Source organism: Balaenoptera physalus (assembly GCF_965194825.1).
Source record: "Balaenoptera physalus genome assembly, chromosome: 2".
Classification (NCBI taxonomy): domain Eukaryota; kingdom Metazoa; phylum Chordata; class Mammalia; order Artiodactyla; family Balaenopteridae; genus Balaenoptera; species Balaenoptera physalus.
Window position 1 is genome coordinate 9,982,688 of NC_138883.1, and position 23,695 is coordinate 10,006,382.

The window sequence follows — 23,695 nt, forward strand, 5'->3', positions numbered from 1 at the left end:
GTCGTATTTTAGATTCCACATATAAGTGATATCATATGGTGTTTTTCTCTGTTCGTTTTACTTCACTGAGTGTGATAATCTCTAGGTCCATCCATGTTGCTGCACATGGCATTATTTCATTCTTCTTAATGGCTGAGTAGTATTCCATTGTATATAGGTACCACATCTTCTTTAACCATTAATCACAATCTTTCTAAACCAAAAGAAAAATGTAAATACAGTACTACATACATAATAATGAATCAGGCCCAGGTTATCTTATACCAAAGCAGGTGTAAAATATAAAGTTAATATTTGTTTGAGGGATAAAGGGGTCCACAAAAGTCATGATACAGTCCAGAATGGAAAACCGGTGGTGGGCACGGAGCAGGGTGGTAACATTGTCCCACCTGCAGTGGATGCTGGTGGTACCCTGCACCATATCACTTCAGACCCCTGACCTAACGGCAGCTGTGATAATCAGGTCCTGCCCTTGCGAGGCTTCCCACACAAGCCCTGACTGTCTCTCAGTTTTGGGCCACAGAACTTTCTAGAAAGCAGAGGGAGCTTGCTCAGCCTGCAAGCAGAGGCAGGCTTGAAGGCTGATACTTCAGAGGAGTCTTACCCAAGGGGGATGGGAGTCTCTGGGCACGGGTCCCTCCTCCCCTTGGAGGGACAATTCTGTGGTACATTCTGCATAGCTCCTCAGAGCTCCCCAGTGGGACCAGGCCCAAGCTGCCCAGAGCAATTCGGCCTCTCTTGGGCTTTGCTTACTTCCTCACTCCCTCGGGTTCCCGCTGCCTGGGACCACTTCCTAGATCATTCACCTGCTCCCTAGTGCCAAGCTCTGGTCTCAGGGCTCTGATTTGGAAGAACTCAAACCAAGACACCCCTGGGACTTCCCTGGTGGTCCAGTGGGTAAGACTCTGCGCTCCCAATGCAGGGGGCAAGGGTTCAATCCCTGGTTGGGGAACTAGATCCCACATGCACACCGCAACTAAGAAGTTCACATGCTGCACCTAAAAGATCCCGCATGCTGCAATTAAAGATCCTGCATGCTGCAACGAAGATCCTGCATGCGGCAGCTAAGACCTGGCGTAGTCTAAATAAATAAATAAATAAACAAAAAAATAAATAAATATTTAAAAAACCCCACAAAAACCAATGTCCCAAAGAGAGCTCAGGGAGGACATAAAGCTCCCGTGGAGCAGAAGGGCAAAAGCTCTCTTGATCCTGATTTTCAGTACAGATACAGACCATGAAAGTGGGGCCTCACAAGAAAAAGAAAAAGAGAAAAAAAAAGAAAAAAAACCTTAAACCCCACCCCCCAAAAAAATCAAGACACCCCTTTACAGCTGGATGTAGCCTGGGGCCATGAGATGTGGTGTCTCCCCTGAGGTGCTGTCAGTTCTGTACCAATGACAGGTGAGACTTGACCGAGACTTTTTCCAAGTGACAAGTTCAAGGGTCAGCACTTAAAACTCAGACGTGTCACTTCCCTCACTCCAGGCCCATCTACTCATTTATCCAACAACGTGCTGGGCGCCGGGTCCTCCTGCAGGGGAAGCACGGAATCCCTGGCCCAGCCGGGGTGGACGTGAAGGCCTGTGGCCAGCGGTGGTGGCCTCTGTGCTGTAAGAGAGGAGCCCTCCCTGTCCTTGGGGGGCAGGTGACAAGAGAGTCCCCCAGCGCTCCAATCCCCTGCAGTGGGCTGAGCAGAAACCCTGGCCTGGATATCCTTCTGCTTCCAAACAGCTTCGCTTTGCTCCAGAGAGTTGGCGTTGGGCCTGAGGCGCTGAGGAAACATTGCTGTTTGTAAGTCCCGTAAACACTTGATTTTCGTGGTGCCCTCTGTCAGGTGGCTCAGGGCCTTCCAGACCTCGCACCTCCAAGATGCATATTTTCCCAGAAAAACAAACAGGGGGATGCAGAGCTAAGACTGGCTCATTCCCCTGGGGACGGCCCAGCCAGCAAGGCCAGGATGCTCTTCACGCCAGCCGGGAGAAACTTCTCGTCACCAGTCGTGACAAGACCTCTCACGGGGGCCTTGAGCAGGTGCGGAAGACACAGACTTGGCCGCCCCTCCAAGACCCCACAGTGCGAGAGGAAACCGGACATAGCCCGCCTCACTGTGATCCTCCTAGTAATCGCTAACTTCCACCAAGGGCCGAGCAGGTGCTGCCATCGTGCTAACTGTTCTACGCAAACGACGCCGCTGAATCTCTGGAACCAACCTTGTGTGGGAGGTGTTTCTGAATTTTCTCAGTTCCAACTCCCCATCAACTGGGAGATCCAGCGCTCCTTTTATTTACAGTGTTTTAGGGAATGATAGAAAGATCCCCTCATTCAATATGTGCATTGAATTGCGATGCACCCAAATTTCTATGAAAAATGAGAGTCTCAGATTTGAGGCAACATTACCCCCATTTTACAGATGAGGATGTACAGGGTCACAGATGTTCAGTCACTCACCCCAAGCCACACAGCAAGTGAGTGGCAGGCAGGGCCGTCTGGACCCAAGCCAGCGGACCTCGAGCTCCAGCTCTCACCCCCTCACCGTGGCCGGCAGGGCTGGTGGGGAGTCATGACAAACCCCGTGTGACCCTGGGGTGAGGGCCCTGGAGACGCAGGTGGGTTGGAGACATGTTTACAGGGTGACTGAGGGCCGGGCCGGGAGAGGCAGAGGAGACCTGGCTGAGGGCGGTGTGTGGGGCAGATGGGCAGAGGTGCACAAGGTGGGAGTGGGGAGGCACCAAAAGGCAGAGTGTTCCAGAAGGAGTGAGAATAAAACAGAAGCAGGATGGAATGGAACCCCTTGAAATCCCACCCCCCCAAAGAGCAGCAGACGGGGCTCCTGTCGTCTCCAGACACCCGACTTGCTGTGTGGTCTGGGACGCGGCCTGGCCCCTCTCTGGGCTCTGTCCGTGGCCAAGATGATCTCCGGGCCCTGGACCCTCACGCTGGGTCCTCACAAACTGGGTGACAGCTGAGCTCCCATTTGCGCCTCTGCTCGTGCTGTGATCAGTGCCGGCACCTTCTCTACTCTCAAGTGTTCAGTTTAGACCATAAATCAGAGGGTCAAACCACTCATGCCCCATAAAGTTTTGAGGCTGCCACCCTACCTAGGATAGGGCAAACGGAGGTAAGGCTGAGTCTGGGACTACTGACCTTCCTAGAAGACCCCACCCCTGGTTCCAGTGTCTCCCCATCAACACACACACACATACCACACAGACACACACATGGACATGTACACACAGGCACACATACCACACAGACACATTCTTTCACACACACGCTACACAGACATGCTCTCTCTCTCACACACGCTCATACACACACTTACTTAGCCAACCCAAGAGACAAATAAAAGTACAACTGATCACAGCCAAGCTCCCTGACAAACTCAGCCTTGCCTGGCCTGCTATTCCGAAGCCCCAGGACCAGGGGGATGTGTCCCTTCCAGAACATGCTTTCCTTCATAGCCAGATGGCCTCTAGTAACTTTTCTTCTTCACTGTTTAAAATGAGTCTCTTTCAAGTTACCTGGTATAAGAAATGACTCTTTTATAAAATTTTTACCCTGAGTTGGCCTTACATGGAATCACTTGACCCTCCCTCCTTGGAAGGTCTGCCTGTTGACTCGGGGGCACCCTCAGCCTGGGAGACTGCATTTACGCCTGACTTGAACCGGGGGAAGCCAGCCAGGGCCCCGAGAGCCCAACCCAGGAGAGACCTCGAGGCAGGCGGCCTCGGGATGCAGGATGGGAAGAGGCTTGGCTGTGCTCCACTTCAAAGCCTCGTCTGCGTTTGGGGCAGGGGATGGGACGAAGGCTTTGTCCAGCCTGGTGGCCGAGGACAAATCCCCCCCCCCAGAGAGGGATCGTGGGTGACCTTCCTGCTCGCCCACCCCAAATGGCCTGCGGGAGCCTGGCTAGAGCTCCGGGCCTGGGCCTGGCCTCCGAGGATAAATCAGAGCCGTCAGTGTGGTAGCAGCTTGATTAAAGTTCAGGGGTTTAATAGATCATTTAAAAACCCCCAAATTACTCCCACCCCCGGCCCAGCCACCTGGCCCGCTGCCCCCGGCGCTCGGCAGCTCCTGGCCCGCCCCGTCGAGGCCCGGCCAGGCCGAGGTTCCTGCCTATTCCCAGAGGACGCTGGCCGCCGAGCAAGACCCACATTCTCAGCTGCATTTAATCTGCCCTGAGACAGGCTGGCGATGAGAAAATGCAAGGGGCAAGGCACATGAGGCGAGACGCGGGGAAATTTGGACAGTTGGCCGGCTTTGTTCACTGGGTAACCTGGAGCCGGGCCAGGCTCGGAGGGGCTCCCCTGGCAGCAGAAGTCTGTTCCAATTAATCGTGTTTAACCATTCTAATCACACTTTAGCACATTAATCCTATTTTCAATCCAAAACACATCTGAAACAGCGGCATGTGGGCCTTTTTATGGGAACCGCAAATCAGATGTAACGGAGAGACACAGGACCCTCGTCTGCTCTGCACTTTCACTGAACTTAAACTTAATAAAATATGGGACTGGCTTGTGGTTGGATTTACTGCACGATGCTGATGCTTTCACATATAAATAGATCCCTTAAGTGACTTAAAAACCTGTCAGAGAGTGCAGTGAAAATTTGATTATAAGGGAACCAGCGCTGGGCTTCCTCCCCCTCCTCCTCACAATGACACGGTGGGTCTGATGGGTGGGTGAGGGCCGCCTGACTCACTGAGCTAGAGGGGGCGGTGATGCACCGGGAGGCTCCGGACGCGGGTGCTGAGCAGCCTTGTAAAGGGGTTTATGGAGATGTAATCTTGAAAACTTGATAAACCTCAAGCACCTCATCTCTGACGTTCCTGTCGAGTTTCTCAGGCAGTTTGACTGGAAGCACTCATTTGCAGCAGGCCTGCAGGCAGGGGGATGTTCAGAGCTGTCTCTCCCGCAAAAGGCCAGGAGGAGGGAAGAGAGAAGGTTCGTTGAGCTGCCAACATCCAGTCTTATGCCCTGGTTTCATCAGCGGAAGATGCTTCCCAAGGGAGATGCTGCCTGAGGTCAGAACAGAGAGGTGGGGACAGTGTCAGGGTTAGGGCTCCCTCCAGCCTGGTCAGCACCTTTTCTTCATCAGGGGGCCCCTGAAACACACAGCAAAGCTGAATTCATGCAGCCTGAGACTCTATCCCTTCTTCCAGCGATGTCTGGTCTAGTAGTCATTTCGTTCTGGAATAATACTCACTTTGCTTTTAGCCTAAGCCCAGTTAGTAGTGTACAGGCATCTGGATCACTGCAATTATGGGAAGAAATAATTTACATCTGAATGAAGACGTTGATGCGTCAGTATTCTCGCATTGAACCAACAAATCATGTTGGGTGCAATGACCTGCGAGGTCAGAGTCCTGGTTCAAATCCCACCTCCTCCCCTTCCCAGCTGTGTGCCCTCTAGTGAATTACTCAATCTCCCAAGTCTCAGTTTCTTCATCTACAGAATGGGGCTGCCAAGAATATCGACCTGGTGAATTTTTTTTTTTTTTTTTTGAGGATTAAGTCAAATGATCAGCACACTGCCTGGCCTTTAGGAAGCACTAGAGAAATGTCAGCTACCACCCCCCTGACCCAAGAAAGTCAAGGACAAAAATGTTTAGGTTTCCTCATCTGTTAAATAGAGCACTGATTCCTGGCACACAAGGTTGGCGAGCAGATTAAGGAAGGTGACATCTGAAAAAATATATGCTTGGTGTGTGTTGGCTCAGTCAGACGGACATTATGTTTAGCACTTTACATTAAAGCAAGTATATAATAAAATTGCTTAAGTAGAACTTATAAATTTTTAAAAAGAAAGAGAGGAAGCAGTGAGATCAAATATCCGAGCTAATGTAGTTAATTGTATTTGAGCACTGAATTTGGCACCAGGTTTCTGGAAAAAGGCAAAAAGAGAAATACGATGAAGTAAGTCATCCTCGTTATTCATTTATTCAGTTAATCCATTCAGCAAGCCCTCACTTAAGGCACACTGTATGCCAGAAACTGCGTCTGGCAAGGAAGAGAGGAACGATTATTGATTCTTCAGGCCCAGATTTCTCCAAAAACCACCCTCTAGCTCAGTTTAGCAAGTTAGCTCTTCTAGAAGATTCAGTCTTCTAGAATGATTTTACAGGGGGTATAGAAGCTTTCCTATAAGCAGCTTCTTAGTTGGACCCTTGATAATCCTGGAGAGCTTCAACCCAAAGTCAGTCAAGGCATTCTGCACGGGCAGTGCTTTAAAATCAATTTCCCAATATGCAACTTCTATCTCCTCTCTGTCTGAACCAGTAAGGTTTCAGGCATGTGATGGAAAGAAACGTTTGCAGAGAAGCAAATTCAACGCCCAGCTCTTAATTTGGACCCAGGGTGGGAGTTATCAATTCATGCTAAATGAAATACGCAACAGTTCATATCGTGGTAGGAAATGTGGGAAAAAAAAAAAAAAAAAGACGTTGCAAAGCACTTGAATAGAAACCAGGATTAGGGTCTCATGTTTGGCTTTCTAAGTAAACACGTCTAGCTTTTTATTTTACAAATAACAATCTGGAAAGATGCATTAGGGAATCTAAATGCAAAATAGAAATGAGTTTATCCAGGTAAGTAAGGTTTTATTAAACAATTTAATTCATCCCAGTTCATTTGGAAGAAACTGTGGGTTATGGTTAATGTACTGAGTCAGACAGAAAACGCATTCAGGAAGCCACCTGCGTTCAATACACAACTGCCAGAAAACTGCTCACCGGCCCTTTCCCAGAGAGCAACAAGCTGAAGTCGATTTTATTTGGGTAAATGCAACAACAGAAATGGCCAACAAATATTCAAGGCAAGGGCAGTCTCAAACCAGAATGTTAACAGCTGAGAACATGAACAAGGATTCTGGAGTACTGAGGACCTCTCACAATTCTTGCCACTTTCAAATGTGCCAGAAAGAGATTTTTCAGATGTGATATGGGGGGTGGGGGGTAAGGGGTGAGGAGGGAAACAACAGCAACAAAAAAGCCAACTGGAATGAAAACACAGGTTCCTGCAGATACCGTGAAAAAAATAAATCAACTTATGAAATGAGTCTGTAACAGCCATGCTCAAGCCAGGAAATTCTCAAAGCAAGTATAATCATTTGATAAGCATGTAAAAAAAAAATCCCCTGTTCCTATAATGCTCTTTATTGGGACAGCTAGATGGCTTTGCATGGGCGTTTTGGCTCTGTTTGGTACCCCTGGTATTCATGGTTTCAGAATAGGTATTTCCCAAGTCCTTTAGCAAAAGAAAAGTCATTGCTTTTCATATTAAAGGGTTTACCAGGCATCTGGTAAGAAGTAATAAAATTATCCGTGATTACAAGTACGCTCAAAGGCTCTGGAACGCAGTCGTTCTACATATCGGCACTCGCTACGCTCAGAGTTATTTCCTCAAATACCTCCTGATGGCTCCTCCTACGTTTTCTGAAAGTCCCCTAGTTGCTCCTCGACCTGGTCTTTCCTGTTTGTAAATGTTACCTTCTATATGGGCTTTTAACTCATATTACACCAGCCGCAGACTAGGCTCGAAAAGACTTGGTCGAATGTAACCCTGATGAAGAGAAAGCGGTGCGGCCACCGTAGAAAACGGCCTGGCAGTTCCTCAGAAAGCTAAACCTCGAGTTACCATGTGATCCAGCAATCCCACCTCTGGGCATATTCTGCAAAGAATGAAAAGCAGAGACATGAACAGATGTGTGTACACTCAGGTCAGCATTATTCACAATAGCCGAAAGGTGGAAACAACCATGTGTCCGTGGATGGATGAATGGATAAACAAAATGTGGCTTATCCATACAATGAACTATTATTCAGCCTTAAAAAGGAAGAAGATTCTACAGTATGCTATAACTTGGATGAACCTCAAGGATATTATGCTGAGTGATATAAGCCGATCGCAAAATGACAAATACGGTATGATTCTGTTTATACGACATACCTAGTGTCGTCAGATTCATAGAGACAGAAAGTAGAAGGGTGGTTGCCAGGTGCTGGGGGGAGGCGGGAATGGGGAGTTAGGGTTTAATGGGTACAGAGATTTTGTTTGACGCGATAAAAAGAGTTCTGGACATGAATGGGTGATGGTTGCACAATGGTGTAAATATACCCATTGCCACTGAACTGTACACTTAAAATGTAAATACTATAATGGTTAAAATGGTAAATTTGACGTTCTACATATTTAACTCTGAGAAAATGAGCTATTTCTCAACAGTCTTTATAGAGGTCCTGTTGATGGCACGTCGAGTGGTCAGAATAGAAGAAGAGGGTGAGACAGGACACTGGGACCTCAGGGCTGGTGCCCAAGGAACCAAGCCAAGGTGGGTGCCCTGTAGGGAGAGGTGTTTCAGGAAGCGGAGCTGGCACTGCTGGTGAGATGATAGCAACTGACGTTTATTAGGCGCTCAATGTCCAAAGCAATTTCATCTCTATTATTTCATTATTGCCTTGGAACGATCCTGGGAGGTTAGTCATATTATTACCCCCATTTTACCGACGTTCCTTCTTGATACCTCAGTGCCTCCAGGAAGAGAACCAAAGACGCCCCTTCACCTCTCAGCCTCCTCCTCTTCCAAGAAGCCTTCCTGGAATGCACACAGCCCAAACGGCATGCAACCCTCAGGAGGGTGGAGTGAAGCTTGTCAGCAGTTCACAGGGCTTCGGTGGCCAACACGGAGGGGCACAGGTTACTTCCCAGGAGTGTTCACTTGGTCCTGCCACCACTAATAGGCTGCAAGCTCCCAAGAATGGGGACCAGGTCTTCCCTTGGGTCAGCTGCGTGCCTAGCACAGTGCTGGGGACACAGTGAGGTCTTGAAAGTGCTTGTAAACAGGTGACAGACTGCCGGGGGTGGCTCTGGTGCCGACTGCAATGGTGGTTCCTCTAACCAAGCTTGCAGGCGGAAGCTGTGACCTGGTCCAGAGAGACTAGCTTGGAAGGAGCAGTGCCAAATGCAATGCAGCCACCTCCCTACCGATGGGCTCAGGGTAAAGACAAAAAACATCCTCTGTGCCAGGCCCTTTCACACACAGCCCTGTGTAGTCCTCACAGCCATATGCCGTAGGACCTGTTTCCCACTGTGCAGAAGAGCATGCAGAGGTCAAGGTCAAGGCCCAGCCAAGTACAGCTGGTGCTGAAGGCCAGGTCTGCCTGCTCCAAGGCTTTTCCTGTCAGATGCCACTGCTGTGCAGCTAGAGTGAGCGCAGGCCCCAAGGTCAGGGGTGCCTGCAGAGGCGGGGCTGGAGGGTGGGATGCACAGCCTCAGGCAGGAGGAGGCTGGTGGAAACCCCCTCCTGGAATCCCTTCCCCGGGCCAGGCGGGGAGTGTCTGCCAGAGGCCTCAAAATACAACCAAAGAACTGGGCACAGAGTCAGAGATGGGTTCAAATCTCAGAGTGCCCCCAATTAGCCAAGTGACTTGAGGTTCAATGTAACATCGTTTCCTCATTTGTAAAAATAGACAATAGCAACGATCTTCTTCCTCTGCAAGAATGAATAAAACTGATGTATGGAAATACAAAATGAGCTTTAAGATGCCACAGGGCTTAGCACACAGTGGGATTCAGCCAGTGTTTGCTGAAGGATTATTAAACAGCCAGGGATCTGTGTCAATGTGGCTCTTGGGGCCCAGTGATCACAAGATCGCTCCCTCACATGTATATGGATTTTATAAGCACTTAGCTTATTTACTTTGAGGATCCTGGGTGGTGTGTTGGAAGACAGCTTTCCACTTGCAAGGGAGGAAATTGAGGCCCTGAAGGTGATGTGACTTGTGCAAGGTCCCACGGCTGGTGGGGGAGGAGCTGAGACAGGGCTCACTGCACCCTTTCCAGGTCAGAGAGAAGAGAGCCCCGGGCCGCCTACCCTGCAGGCTCACAGAGGCAGGAGGGGGCCACGCTCTGCTCACTCCAACAGATGAGGCACCCCTGCTCTCTGCCGCCAGTCCTATCGGGGCACCCACGCTGTAATCATCTCCCTACTTCCTGAGGTCCCTGTGGAGCCTCCAAGACAGGGCTTGGGTGTTGCTTTCATCTGGATCCAGAATGCCCAGCCCAGTGCCTGGCACACAGGTGCTCAGTACATGCTCAGCGAGTACCTGGATGAATGGATGAATGAATGTCCATATGAACATACAGTTTTTTTCCGGAGACGGATGCCCAGATACACACTCTCCGCTCAGCATCCTGCTTCATTCAGAGGAGGTTTAGGCTGGATGTTTTGCAGGGGGCGTGGGGTCAGGTTAGGCAGGGCAATGTCTGCAGTGCTGAGCTGTGAGATGGTGGGGCCGATGGAGAGAGAAAGGGAAACCCAACTGAGAGAGGAGAGGGGACCGGACTGGGGTCTGCAGGGACTGGACCTGGGACCTCCTCTGGCAATAGTGACAGCAGAGCCAGCTGCAAGGGTGATGCCCTGGTCAGACACACAGCGCCCCACGCTCAGAAGAGCCTTGGACTTGATTTAATGCTTTCCTGCTGCCATCTTGGAATTCTTAATTTTGGAACAAAGGCCCCGCAAGACTATCTTAAGTTTAATTACTTTATTAATATCCCAAACAGAATTTATTATAATTTTACTTTCCTGCCTTTAACGAAAGCAAACTCATTAATAATATTTTCAAAAATTTACTTTTTTATCTTGTAATAACCAATAATGGAAAAGAATCTGAGAAAGAGTATACGTATATACACACACACACATATGTATAACTGAATCACTTTGCTGTATGCCTGAAACTAACACAACATCGTAACTCAACCATACTTCAGTTAAAAAAAAAACTTACTTCTTTGCTAACCTCATTTTCAGTGGAGAGAATTCCCATGTTTGGCAGTTTCTCTTGACCAAGTGACATTTAAAAAAAAAATTTAATTCACTTCAGCTTACTCATTCTGCTTTAAAGTTTTGTTATTTTGGTCATTGCAGATTTTTCATACTAATTTTGATTTTTTTTAAACATTGCATTACAATATTATTTCTCAGGAATTACTGTTTAGTCAGTACAAAATTTGTTTGGGACAATGAAAAAGTCCTGGACATGGATAGTGGTGATGGTTACACAATAATGTGAATGTACTTAATGCTGCTGAATTGTCCACTTAAAAATGGTTAAACTGGGAATGTTATGTATATTTTGCCGCAGTAAAAATATATGCGTTAATTCTCTTGATTGCTGGGTTTTTCAGATTCCCTCTTAAGTTTGCGCCTGAGATAAGTGCCTCACTCACCCTAGTCCAGCCTTAACCAAGATGCAGAGGCCCCGGGAGCAAAGCTGAGACCCAGTAAGGATGCACCACTTACATTGTTGGGATAAAAAAGGATTTTGAATTTGAGCTGGAAGGTGAGTACAAGAGAGAGGTTAGATTTAATCAATGCTCACAGTTCAAATGAAAAATAGAAGTGTTATTAAAAGGTGGGTCCTTCATGTATACACTGATGTGTATAAAATTGATGACTAATAAGAACCTGCTGTATAAAAAAAAATATATATCATTCAAGTCATCCAGTGATGGAATGTCACAGTTGATTGTATGACTGATTTGACCAATAACAGAGTGATGTGAGTAACAACAACAACAAAAAGTGGGTCCTTGTTTTCACAGAGAAGAAACATAAAGCTTATGAGGTGGGAATTGTTTCCAACGATAACATCTGTTTAATAATGTGTTTATTGAGCACTTACTATGTATCAGGAATCGTGCTAATGCTTTGCTTGCATTCTCTTGTTTAATCCCCACAACAGTGCAATGGAGTGAGAGGCTCCTATTATCTCCAGCTGTAGAAAGGTAAACAGAGGCAAAGGGAGGTTAAGGAAATGGCCTAGGGCAGCACCACCAGTGAGTGGTAGGGTGGAGTTAGAAGCCAGGTCCCTGCCATCCTGCTCTTAACCTCTACCCTCTCATCACCTCTCATACCCCTCTCATCACCTCTCATACCGTCGCTGGCTACCAGTTATAAACTGCCCACCGATATCCCAACAGAATCACTGTCCTTTTCATTCTTTCAATCATTTATGCACTCATTCATCCAACAAAAAGATACATCAAAGTAGATATGGATGAAGCACAGGGCAAACCCAAATCAGGAGAGGTCAAAACTGACTGGGGCCATCAGGAAGGGCTTCCTGGAGGTGGTGGCCTTGCAGCTGTTCTGGAAGCCTGTGCAGGCTCACAATGCCCAACTCCATGAGGACAGCATGCCCGTAGGTAACAAGGACAGTGTGGGATATTGGCAGGAGCAGGGACTGGGAATTCTAAACCGTGGTTCTGGTCTCTTCTCTGCCTCTAACCTCCTGAGATCTTGGGCAATGCACTACCAGTCCTGTGGGCACTTGGCTCCCTCATCTGAAAAAAAGAGCAGGCCTGACTCCACCTTACTGGTTTTCCATTCTGAAAGAGAAAGGAGAAAACATACATCACATGCCCAACAGATGTGTCAGAGAGTAAAATATTTTGTGTCTGGAGATGAAAGCAAAGGCAATTAATTATTTTTTTTTAAATTATGCAAACTTGCACGGTGAGGATAAATGAATATGTTTGAGCTGGAATATGTTTGAGCTGGTTGCTATGCTCTATTACTTCCCACCTCCCCCACGGTTCACTGTAGCTAAATATTTGTCCAATATTTATATTGAATAAATTCCTTTAACATATTAGTGGGTCCTCCTGATTATAAAAATAACAAACTAAGTAACTGCATAATCAAGAGAGGTCCTTTAATATTTAAAGCGCCTCACCCTTCTCTCTTCCTGCTTTGACAAGCTAGAGACGGGGGGGAGGGTGGGGGGATGGAGGGAAGGGGGGAATGTTCTTCATCGTAAACCTTCAGCACTTTTCTCAGGAGCAGCAAATGGGCTGTGGCCGTGCCTCCTGCTTGCCTGCCATACATGCTGACTTTGAAAACGTGCCCGCAAAGAGTTTAGGAATTCTTGTCGCAGCTGACTGGGACAAGCTCGGCTAAGAGGCATGTTACTGTACGAGGAAGCGGGAAGTGAGGGGGCAGGAAAGCTTGGTGCCCTCCGCCACCAGCCTGAGGGAAAGCTAGACCAGCACTGGAGATAAAGTAGTAGCTCTGGGTCTCAAGCACATTTCCAGCCTTTCAGAATAGGTGTCTGCTCTTCGATCTCTACTAGTCACCTTAGTGGTGCCTCAGCTCCCCACCTGTTCTGCCTGCTTCTGGACCTACTTATAAACTGACTCCTTGGAACAGCCCACATGCAAACCCTCTAAGGCAGAGCTGCTGGGGTTGGCCAATCACCAGCCAGCAGCCTCCTAGGTATCCGCCCCTTGTCCAATCAGCTAACGCCAGGGTGGAAACACTGGGGGGTGCTCTGCCTATCAGGGTGAGGTGTCCGCCCCTGGTCCAATCAGCTAAGGCCAGATGGAAACATTGGGGGATACTTTGAAGGGGACTGGGAGAGGGCAGGCATGTCTGAACAATTCAGTGAGGAAACTGTTTCTGGTAGTTTCTCTTCTTGGAGAGAGAATTGTTGAGAGAAAAGTCAAGAAAGACTGTGCTTTACTTTCTCTAAATAATAATAGTAATGACGAAGAGGAGGGGAAAGTTGCACACATTTATTGAACTCTTGGTATGTACCAGGTGCTGGGTCTCACATGCCTATCTTGTTTGATTTGCAGACTCTGCTGATTCGTCCATGTGTTCCTCCAGATCCTCTCTTTACTCCTCCCCCTACAATTCTGGCTGCTGGGGAGGCAGACAGTGATGGAGCAAGTGGATAGGGCCCCTGGACTCTGGCTTCCTGTGGGGTTCAGCCAATGAGAGGCGGCAGGAGGGCAAGAAGAGGGAGAGTCAGGGGTCTGTATTCCCCTGACCCCCGCCCTGTAGACCTGACTGTGACCCTGGATCGGGCTCTCCTCTCCTTCTGGGTTCTGGTAACTATGCCCTCCCCTCCCCACTGCCCCTGTTTCTCAAGGCCTAGGGTAGTTACAGCTGGCTGCAACCCACCACTTTGTAATAGGCTCTTTATATATAAACTCTTCTTGAATAATCCTAGAATTATATTTCAGAATTGCCACCTGTTTCCTGCTGGGCCCTAATCGATCCCTGGCCTGCCTGAGGTAGATGCTGCTTTGCACAGATTAGGAAGGCAACACTTAGGTTACAGAATTTGCCTAGTGTCACACGGCATAAACCAGCGGTCCCCAACCTTTGTGGCACCAGGGACCGGTTTCGGGGAAGACAATTTTTCCACGGACTGGGGGAAGGGGGGTGATTCAGGAGGTAATGCGAGTGATGGGGAGCGATGGGGGGTGGCAGGTGAAGCTTTGCTCGCTCGCCTGCAGCTCACCTCCCGCTGTGTGGCCCGGTTCCTCACAGGCCTTGGACCCGTATCGGTCCGTGGCCTAGGGGTTGGGGACCTCTGGCATAAATGACAGTGAGATTCCAAACCCTGATCTGTCTGATGCCAAAGCCAAGCTCTTTATCACTTAAGAGTACACCTGCCAAAGTGACCAAGTGGTATCACACCCAGACATCTGTGGGTCACGGTCCAGACACTGTCCACACAGGTGACACCCCTTGTGAGATGCCTGGAAATGACTCAGCAAAGACTGAGCAGCAGGGGGCTTCCCTGGTGGCGCAGTGGTTAAGAATCTGCCTGCCAATGCAGGGGACACAGGTTCGAGCCCTGGTCCGGGAGGGTCCCACATGCTGCGGAGCAACTAAGCCCATGCTCCACAACTACTGAAGCCCATGCGCCACAACTACTGAAGCCCGGGTGCCTAGAGCCCGTGCTCCGCAACAAGAGAAGCCATCGCAGTGAGAAGCCTGCGCACCGCAACGAAGAGTAGCCCCTGCTCACCGCAACTAACGGAAACCCGAGCGCAGCAACGAAGACCCAATGCAGCCAAAAGTAAAGGAATTAAAAAAAAAAAAGAAAAAAAAAAAGACCGAGCAACAGGACAAGCCAAGTTCCAGAGGGAGCACTGGCCCTTCCGAGCCTCGACAGGGAATCTCTCCAGGATAAAGAACACGGACGGAACTTCATATAAATAACAGATGGAGGAACGAAGGGAGAAGGCAGGGAGCAAGCCGTGATAAGAGGGGAAGAGGGGAAGAGGGAAAGGGAAGCAGCGAAGAAATACAGCTTCAGCTGCAGACACTCAAGAATGTACCAGGAGACAGATGAAGGGGGAGCTGAAATCCTGTTGAAGGACAGTCGGACAAGTTAAGACTGGACTTTACTGGGATTAACTGGGAGAGAAAAGAGGAGGACGAGGGGTTGTGGGGATGCTCTGGGGTTACCGCTAAGATGCTGCTGTCGACAGCAGGGGAAATGGAGGATTTGGAGGCCCAGCGGAATTGTCCCCAAGGTGAGGCCAGCAAAGTGCTGCATAAAAGCACCGTACCTGGAGCCGATGGCCCGGGGTTGCCTTGAGTGAATAGACTCTGAGGCCTGTAGGGAGAGCTATTCTCAATCCCAGCCAGAGGGAAAAGGGCTGACAGATGTGCTCGGACCACTGAGCTGTAGGGACAAGGAGGGGACAGAGGGCAAGATGGGTGGGGCTTCATGTGAGACCTAGGCTGCAGAAGGCACTGGTGCGCCAACGGTCCAGGGTGGCGGGAAGGGATCACGTGGGCAGTGAGAGTGGGTGGGGGAAGAGGAATGATGCAAAAGAATCAGAATTTGGGGGAAAAGAAGGAGAAACTCTAACAGCTCAGAGGCAGGAGAGAAAAGGAATTAGGGAAAAAGACAGATGTGACAATAAAAATGGGGCCATCTTTCAACTTTTACAATTGTTATGGGTTGAATTGTGTCCCCCATAAAAGATATGCTGAGGTCTTAACCCCTAGACTTTAGTTGGAGACAGGGTCTTTTTAAAAAAATTGAGATGTAATTGACACGTAACATCGTGTTAGTTTTAGGTGTGCAACATAATAATTTGGTATATGTACATATTGCACAATGATCGCCCCAAGAAGTTTAGTTACCATGCGTCACCACACGTAATCAAAATTTTTTTTTCTTGTGATATGAACTTTTAAGCTCTACTCTCTTAGCAACATTCGTATATACAATACATTATCGTTAACTATAGTCACCATGCTGTATATTACATGCCCAACTCACTTATAACTGAAAGTTTGTACGTTTTGACCTACTTTACCCAATTCTCCCACCTCCCATGCCTGCCTCTGGTAACCACAAATCTGCTCTTTGTATCTTTAAGTTCGGTTTTGTTTTAGATTCCACATATAAGTGAAGATCATTTCTGTCTGACTTATTTCACTTAGCGTAATGCCCTCAAGGTCCATCCACGTTGCTGCAAATGGCAGGATCCCCTTCCTTTTTATGGCTGAATGATACTGCATTGTATGTATACCACGTTTTCTTCATCCAGTCATCCCTCCGTGGACACTTAGGTTGTTTCCATGTCTTGGCTATTGTAATGGAGAGAGGGTCTTTACAGAGGAAATCAAGTTAAGATGAGGTCATTAGGGTGGGCCCTAATCCAATATGACTGCGTCCTTATAGAAGGGGGAAATTTGGACACTGAGATAGCCAGGCACAGAGAGAAGATGGTGTGAAGACACACAGGGAGAAGGCCGTGTGAGGAGGGAGGATTGGAATGACCCATCTTGCAAGCCAAGGATCACTGAAGATCGCTGGTGACACCAAAAGCTAGGAAGAGGCTCTCTGTGAGAAAAGAAATTTCTGTTGTCTTAAGCCTTCCAGCTTATGGTACCTTGTTCTGGCCGCCCTAGGAAACGAGTACAGCAATTATGAAAGTGGGTGGGGGGGTGATGGGAAGGAACAGTAAATGCCCAGTGTGGCCAGCATGGACCCTGGGAAGAAGGTGGGTATGAGGGGGTCTCAAGTTCTGGGAGAGTAGCCCCGGGAAGCATTCCCACAGGGTCACTCTCTGTCTGCTGCAGTTCCCCAAACTCCTCACACTGTTCCCTCTGCCAGAATGCACTCCCCCCAACTTCACATGCTCCCCATCTGTTAAGACAGAGCTCCAAGGCGCTCTCCTCTGTGAGATGTTTCCTTATTCCAGCCTCTTTGAGATTAATCAGAAGGTCTTGATCTGTCTTCTCGTTGCCCAGCACTGGATGGACGCTGCTTTAGGAAAGTGCCATCTCTGCCCCCTCATCTGACACCTGGATGCCCATCTGCCAGCCCTCCTTTCTGCTGCCCACCTGAGCCCCTCTCCCGCTCTGCCCCCAGCACCCGACACAGCGCCGGCACGCAGGAGGACCCTAAAACGCCTTGGCTGGACTCAGTTTGATTCATCATCTGTCACTCCCATAACATCAGGAGCAGCAAGCCCAGACAATGATGTTTTTATACTTCTCAGAACTGCTTTCAGTGTCTCGTTAAGTAATTGCATGCTTAATATTGCCGGGAAATAGTCTCTAAATGCCAGAGTGGGAGAAAGCAGTTTTCAGAGTACAGGAAATGATACAGTTTTTGCTCAAGTCTCCAGCTCGCTTCTAAATGGAGAAACAGAATATTCCCAAATCCATAAAAAAAAAAAAATTTGATAGATAATACAGATGTTCCTTGCTTTACAAAATAGATTGTCCTGGCAATATTGGGTGTAAATCAAATTTCTTAAAATTAAATTACACTGAAAATGCACCATGGGAACGTGCTTTTAAAAGGAATCCTGCAATGAATTCTTTTGTAAATCAGAGACACTCATTCATTTGGTCATTCAGTCATTTATTTATTCCAGCAGTCCTCAGCCCTGGCCAAACATCAGAATCACCTGGGGAACTTTTAAAAAATATACCATATTGAAGCCCCACCCCTAGAGATTTCCTTTTAATTGGTCTGGGGTGGGGCCCAGGTCTCAGTATTTTTAAAAACTCCCAGAAGATTCTGATGTGCAGCCAGGCTCGAGAACCACTGGTTTATTCAATAAACATTTATTAAGAACCCTCTAAGTCAGACCCGACTAAGTGCTGGGAATTGAGCGGCTACTAATAAGACACAGCTTGTTTCCTCCCAGGAGCTTGGAGTCTAGAGGCCAACATAGATACATTAGCAGACAATTTCCCTTGTAATGTGAAGTCTGGGACTAATATATTGGAGTTCGTCTATTTTATAAATTTTGATTTTTCATGCAGCTGATTGGGCTTTTTGCTTTTTGTATTAACTGAGACACAGTTAAATAACATCTTTGAGACTGTTTTATCTGGTCTGACACAAGATTTCTTTCTGCTGGTGTTTATTTGCCTTATGTGTCTTTCTCTATATCTTTAGTTTCCATATTTCTGTGGCATCCTATTTTAGCTTTATCTCTTAAACATCATAGAATTCGGTCATGAAAAATTCACTCTGAAAAAAAACTCACTCTTTTAATAGATGAGTTTGATCCATTTATATCTGCTGCATGTATCTGGGCTGACTTCTGCCACCTGGCTCTGTGTTTTCTATTCACTATGGTTTCTCACTGCTTTTCTCTTTTCTCTTTTCCTGCTTTATAACATTAAGTCAAGTCTTCATTAGTTTCTTCCCCCCTTTCGATTGTTTGGAAGTTATTCTTTTATAATTTTAGCATTCGACCTTACTTTTTCAAGTTGAGTGCTTAACTTCTACATTACAAAATATTTCTGTCATCCTCCAGGAAAATACAATGATTTTATTTATTCATCTTATTGAAGTATAGTTGATTTACAGTGTTGTGTTAGTTTCTGGTGTATAGCAAAGTGATTCAGTTATATATATATAGAATATATATAGAGAGAATATATATATATAACTTGTTTTCTATGTCTGTGAGTCTGTTTCTGTTTCATACAATGATTTTAGCGTGTTTTAACTCTTATCTTCTACCTCCCAATTTTCCTCTAATTTTTGTCAAGTATTTTAGTTCTTTCTTGTGTTTAAAATTCCCCCAATTCATGAATTTTAAAAATTTTATACAAACAATATTTGTTTAGATTTAGCAGCATATTTACTAATTTCATTTCTGGCCAATTTCTTCTTGAATCTGACTCCTTTTTATTGGATTTAATATTTTTCTCTTTGGATTAGGTCTTTTACTAAGGTCCACAATCCCATATACTCATTTCTGAATTCAAAAAGCTTTAATAACTGAAAATTATTGAAAATCTTTTCTACGGAAATATTAGTGTATTTAGTTAGGAGATGCTGCCCCAGACTGCACTGCAGTGTGATACGTGATACTTTCTCAAATATGAAACATTTTAGGCCACCTTCCACACCAGCTCAGGCCACATGTCGTGAAAGGGTGATTCCATACCCCTGTGAATGGAAAAGGACCTCCAGCCCGAGAGGGTGACACGTCATGGCCCATCTTCCGGATGCTTCCATTCAGAAGCAATCCCTTCTTCCTCCAGCATTTTATGACTAGTTTATAACAGAACTTGTAGCTGTAATTCAGGTCTTGCGTTTGTCACTGGTCACCAAGGGTCCCCCTGCTACACACTTGTTCTACTTCCTTGGGGGCCTCTGTAGCCTGATACCGACCCCTTCATAAACCATCTTCATATTACATTTCAAGCAATATCAGATTATACATCTTAGACCAAGGTCTAGCTAGGTCTTGAGATGATTTAGGGGTGGGAAATCTCCTCATCCATATTTTCTTTATACATTGTCAATTGAAAAATAAAACGCTGAATGGTATTTGTCTACTATGAAAGTACTTTCGTATGCATGAAAAAGGAGATGTGTGTGGACATGTACGTGTGTGTATGTGTAAGGAGACACAAGACATTGGTAATAGCATTTAATTCTCGGGTGGAAAGGAGATTTGATTCTAGTGAATATCCTTTTGTTTGGCTTACCTTTCTTCTACCACATGCAAACATTATTTTCAACTTAAAAAAACCAATTAATATGAAACAAACAGCAACATCCATAAAAACATCCCTTTGCTCTGTCTTGCACTCACCGCTCCGCTCTGTCATAAAACAAAATATTCTCATCCACTTGTGTGAAGGCCGCTATGAACCATGGGGTCTGGGTTTTCCCAGTTCCCTTCAAAAGGAAACCTTTTGGTTTTTTGGGTTTTTTTTTAAATTTTATTTATTTATTTTTGGCTGCATTGGGTCTTCGTTGCTGTGCGAGGGCTTTCTCTAGTTGCGGTGAGCAGGGGCCACTCTTCATCGCGGTGCGCGGGCCTCTCACTATCGCGGCCTCTCTTGTTGCGGAGCACAGGCTCCAGACGTGCAGGCTCAGTAGTTGTGGCTCACGGGCCCAGTTTCTCCGCGGCATGTGGGATCTTCCCAGACCAGGGCTCGAACCCGTGTTCCCTGCATTGGCAGGCAGATTCTCAACCACTGCGCCACCAGTGAAGCCCAAACCTTTTGGTTTTAAACACACTTGGAAGAGATGATCTTTTTGGTGCCCCAGTCTTTGGGCTGTGACCCATGTACTTCCAAGAAGCTCTTGGTCCTGTCACTGTCCCTTCGGGAGATGGCTCACTTGGGTCATTGAGGCTGGCCCTACCCAAGGGTGTCAGCCTGGCTTTGGTGTTGGGTTAGCAGAAGGAGGGAGCTTGGCCTTCTAGGGACACAGAAGGCACTCAGGAACCCAGGGTGTGAAGGCTGAGGGCTGCCACTGGCTCCTGCTGTGCCAACCTCAGGACAGAGCGTGCCGGGTGACCCCAGAGGAGATGCACCAGCCAAGGAGCGCAGGCTGCATCTTATCAAGAAGAGTGAGTTACTGTCGGATCTGCTTTTCAGAAAGAGGGCAGTGCCAGGGGGCTGGGGGGACTGGGTCTCTGCAGGACGGGGTTAATGCTCAGCAGGGCTGCTGTGAAAATTCAGCGAGAACACGTGCGTCAAATACTGATGCCTCTTACGTTATAGCCTTTGATCCAATTTCCTCTCTTCCTTATCTCTCCTCTTGTTTGCTGCAGCCCTCCTCTCCTCTCTGCAAACTATCTAATGGATTTCACCACCCTCTCATCCTCTTTGCCGTCTTCCTCTTTTCAAAAAGTCTTTCATTTAAGAACTGTAATGGGGTGTGGGGTGAAGAGGCATTAGACAATTATGCCAGCGGCTTTTATGTGTGTGATGGAGGCATAGATCACATCAGAGAAGACGTTCCTTCTTTTTTTTTCTTTTTATAAATTTTATTACTTTTTTTTAGTCCTCAAGAAACACAACGTGTGACTATATTTTCAGTGTAAAAGTTAAAAACTGCACATAAAGCTAAAGTGTTTCTTGACCCTTCCCATGTTAATCTTCTCTTTGGAAGTAGTCAAGGAAACTAGTTTGATGAGTCTAGTTTTCTTGAACTTTTTCTGTATATTATATCCTTAAATAAGGTCCAACAGAAATACATAGCACTGTTTTGTACTTGTCTGTGAGTGTGTGTGTGTATTCTGTTTTGCATACAGTGACTATACTTTACGAATTGTTCTACAACTTGCCTTTCTATTCAACATCTTGTCTTGGTCATATTTCCACACCAGTTCTTAGAGATGGGCCTTGTCTTTTTAATTGTTACGCGGCACTGCATGGTTTTGAGTGGTACAAACTCTTGCTGCCCATCTAGTATCTACTTTGTTAACAGAACCTGATTATGTTGGCATCTTAGTCAGCTCAGGCTGCCATAACGAAATACCACATTCTGGGGGTTTTAAGAGACAGAATGTGTTTTCTCATGGTTCTGGGGCCTGGAAGTCCAAGATCAAGGTGCCAGCAAGTTTGGTTTCTATTGAGAGCCCTCATCCTGGTTTTAGATGGCTTCTTTCTCCCTCTGTGTCCACATGACCTCTTGTGTGCTCATGTGGAAGAGCTGAGAGGGGAGATACTATGCATAAAATAGATAACTAGTGAGAACCTACTGTATAGCACAGGGAACTCTACTCAGTGCTCTGTGGTGACCTAAATGGGAAGGAAATCTGAAAAAGAAGGGATATATGTATACGTATAGCTGATTCACTTTGCTGTACAGTAGAAACTAACACACTATTGTAAAGTGTGTAACAACACACTATTGTAAAGTGTGTAACAACACACTATTGTAAAGTGTGTTTTATTATCCAATAAAAATTTTAAAAAATTAAAAATAAAATTGAAGAGCTGAGAGGGGAGGGAGAGGCGGGGGGTAGAGGGAAAGAGAGATTTCTTTCTTATAAGGCCCCCAATCCTGTTGGATTAGGGCCCCACCCTTATGACCTCTTTTAACCTTAATTACCTCCTAAAACCCTATTTCCAAATACAGTCACTTTGGGGGTTAGGACTTCAACATATGCATTTTGGGGGCACAGTTCAGTCCATAGTAGTTGGGGAGGCAAGTGACTGCCTTTGGAAAGTGTTTCCCTTCACATCTCACATCCCTACCTATTACACTGCCTGGTCTACAACATTTGCTCAGTAATGGCTTGTGAGGTTTACTACTTATTCATTTAAAATAATAATAATAATAAATATAATAAATAAATAAAAGTTACCACTGATGAGCCGGGTGACCTTGGGCAAGTGATTGTCAAATGGAGACAGTACTAGCTTAAGTGTATTGAGCACTCACTACGTGTCAGTCACTGTTCTAGCACTTTCTGTGCATCATTTCACATAATCCTCTCAAACCTAGGAGGCTGGTACAATTGTTAGACTATTTTTCAGGTCAGAAAACTGATGCACAGAGAGGTGAAGCAGATCACCCCAGGTCGTGCATCTAGAGAGCAGAGGAGATGGGCTGTGAACACAGGCACTGTGGCCCGAGCCCTGCTCCTTCCTGGGTTACCTGCTGAAGTGGGTGGCCAGGAGCACTGACACGAGGACAGGTGGGGAAAGGCTTACTGCATGCTAACTGCTCGATGAACTATTGCTATTATTATCGCTTCCCCTTCACCTCCCTCTCATCATTATCATCCTTATTACAGGCCCTGTAAAATAAAATAAAGTAAAATAAAATAAAATAAAATAAAATGTGATTAAAGTGTATTTTCCCATTGCAAAACACGAACCAAGTTCTGGTCTCAGGTGGCAAGAAATTAGAAGACTCTTATCCCTCCATGCTGATATTCTGATACCCAGTCCTAGCCGTAGCATCTATGTGCCAGACCCTGTGCTGGTGACTTCACACACACTATTTCAGATCTTTACAACAGGCCCACAGGGCTCCCCTTTTTACAGGCTAGAAAGCTGAAGCTCTGAGAACTTAAAAGAATTGCCATCGGTCCCACAGAGGGAAGCAAAATACCTGTGCCTCAAATTCTGGCCCATCTGGCTCCAAAGCTTCCATGTTTTATCTTGAAAAGAAGACTGCAACTTGGATCTGCTGTTTCCCCTCCATTACCCATTCAAGGCCACTGGGGGAAGCAGGACATGGGTGATTCTTGCTCCTTTTCAGATCCTATAGAAAGGAACTTGGGAGTCCCAGCTGCTGCCCATATGACCGTCTTTGCAGAAGCTGTAGGTGGGGTTTGCATAAATGTTCACTGCTGCATGCTGCTGCAGGGGAGGGACCCGTGAAACGCGGGGGTATCTGACAGCGAAGGGAGCAGGCGGGGAAGCAGAGCTGTAAGGACAAGCATCCCTCCCTCAGAAGGGGCTCTGAAAGTTTCCTTCACTCCTTTCACCCGCAGTTTTGAAGCCTCAGGCAGATGAGATCCCGGGGCATCAGCAGATCTGAGTGACAGGTCGCTCTGAGGAATCAGTGGCAGTTCTTGTCCACCATTTGGATTTCTCTAAATCACAAAGGCCAAGGCCAGGCTTAGATTCCTGGCAGTCAGTTCGG